Source organism: Ostrinia nubilalis, chromosome 23 (genome assembly GCF_963855985.1).
Source record: "Ostrinia nubilalis chromosome 23, ilOstNubi1.1, whole genome shotgun sequence".
NCBI lineage: Eukaryota > Metazoa > Arthropoda > Insecta > Lepidoptera > Crambidae > Ostrinia > Ostrinia nubilalis.
The window spans coordinates 3,976,145-3,978,741 of record NC_087110.1 but is presented as its reverse complement, the minus strand read 5'-3'; positions in this window follow the sequence as shown (position 1 = coordinate 3,978,741).

Genomic DNA, 2,597 nt, shown 5'->3' with positions numbered 1-2,597 from the left:
TAAAGGTTTTCAATCTACGGAGGCCTGGCCTAGTGGTTCGAATACCGGACTATTTACGCCAAAGGTCATTCGATCTCCACTCAGCAATCATAAAATATTCACTCAGCAACTCATAATTTGTCTGTTAGCGAATGGGTCTATAGGTGTTTTCTATGGTAGGTATTTATAGCCCTTGTCTGGTACCCATAGAAATATTATAACCCGTGCTTAGTTTGGGACTAGATGGTGGATTGTAAATGTCCATAAAAATACATAATATTATTAATCTTTTCAATTCAGGACTTATCCCTCTCTTTCCACCAAATCGTTCTTAAAGAATTCCGCCATTGCAACACATTCAAAATTGACTTCTACCAACCTACTCTTACAAATTATTTTCGCTTTACCGCTGTCAAATCAACCGCAGCTTTACAAAATTGTACGCGAAGTACTAAAAGGCTGATGGTGCCAGACCCAGCCTTCGCTATCGGTTTGTTTGTTTCGAGATACACATCGCAATTGGTTTTGCACTTTGATACTGGTTAATAACGTTGAATATTCAAAAACAAAATTAAATGTTTATTTTTAATGACAGTGTAAAATAGCGATTATTTTTAGTGAGTATTAAAAATAATAAAGACGCAATATTACCAGGCCTCCGTCACTCGCCTATGCCGCACAGTGGTCTGAAAATGAAGCTCCCATACCATAGAAACTTAATGTCAGAAATTAATAAATAAAAATATGCATTGTGTTTAGTATACCTCCCTTTGTTTTACTAATATAGTATGAAGGGTATGAGTAGCTCCATGTGTGAGAAAAAAAATATTTTTATTTTTTTTGTATGGAAAAAAACACTTAAAGTGGATTTTTTTAAAACTGAATAGAACTGAAGGGCTGGTACTCACATGAGCTATTGCACCATATACGGCGATCAAGATGACATACAATTCTTGTGCCTTTGGGTGCCGCTTTGCATGTACCAAGCTTTGGAAATTTTGAATTTTCGGTAGGTGATCTTTCAAGTCTTTGATGTTATTTTATGAAGTTATTAACCGCTTTCAATACGAGAATAGTATGTAAATTAATACTCATACTCATAATAATAACTAGGAATATACTAGGGATATTTTTAAATAATTTTTAAATAATTTTTATTTTGAAAAAATAAAAAATAAAACGTTTAATCATTGAATGAAGTAACAAACCAGTTGGTAACTGACATTGATATTAGTTCATCATTTCAGCCATAGGACGTCCACTGCTGAACATAGGCCTCCCCCAATGCTTTCCATGTTGATCGATTGGCAGCGGCCTGCGTCCAGCGCTTCCCTGCTACCTTTACGATGTCGTCGGCCCACCTTGTAGGTGGACATCCCACGCTGCGTTTTCCAGTACGCGGCCTCCATTCCAGAACCTTTCTGCCCCATCGGCCGTCAGTTCTGCGTACTATGTGCCCTGCCCATTGCCACTTCAGCTTGCTAATCCGTCGGGCTATGTCAGCGACTTTGGTTCGTTTACGGATCTCCTCATTTCTGATTCGATCTCGCAAAGAAACACCAAGCATAGCCCTCTCCATAGCACGCTATGCAACTTTGAGCTTCTGTATAAGGCCTATAGTGAGGGGCCACGTTTCCAAGCCATAAGTTATCATTGGTAAACCACATTGGTTATACACTCTAGTCTTCAGGCATTGACGTATTTTGGACGAAAAGATGTTGCGTAGTTTCCCGAACGCTGCCCAGCCGAGTTGGATTCGACGATTGACCTCCTTCTCAAAATTGGACCTACCTAGCTGGATCGTTTGTCCGAGGTAGACATACTTGTCGACAATCTCGAGAATTGAGCTCCCAACTGAAACTGGGTAGGGCGCAACATGGACATTAGACATTTCGTTTTGTCCATGTTCATCCTCAGGCCTACCTGTTGGGAAACTCGATTAAGGTCTTCGAGTATTGTGCCAAGATCTTCCAACGATTCTGCCATAACCACAATATCGTCGGCAAACCGAAGGTGAGTGATGTACTCGCCATTAATGTTTATGCCGAATCCTTTCCATTCCAGGAGTGTTATTAGTTACTAACCTGCTAATGACGTTTTAATGAAAATATTAGAAATCAATATTGATTAAATAAACAACTTAAAAAATCGAACTGCCTAATAGGCCAGTAGAATTACATTTGAAATCTGAATTAAGACTATCCTAAATTTTCGACTTCGACGGAGTTGTGCTTAAGTGGTGGGGGCCCCCGAAAGGGGCGTTTTTTCGGTTTTACGGTTATATCGCGTAAAGGACTTACCCTATCGAAAACTGGTCTTCATGACGGTTGATGGGCATTTAATCCTGCATTAATTAAGACCAAATTCATAATACATATTATGTATTAGACAAACCGTTCTCGTGCTTATCTTCGTAAAAGTACAAAATGTACGTATAATTATTGACCTCTCTACGTCCAATGACTCGTCACTCCCAGGCTCCCAAGCCTTGTAAAGGGCCGACTCAACCAGTTTAACCCTGTCAAGGCTTAAGAGCTGGATGCACCTATCCTTGTTCGTCCTAGCCGTTCCTTAACTGCGGTTACTGCACCTCTTTCTTGCACTCTCCTGAACGACTC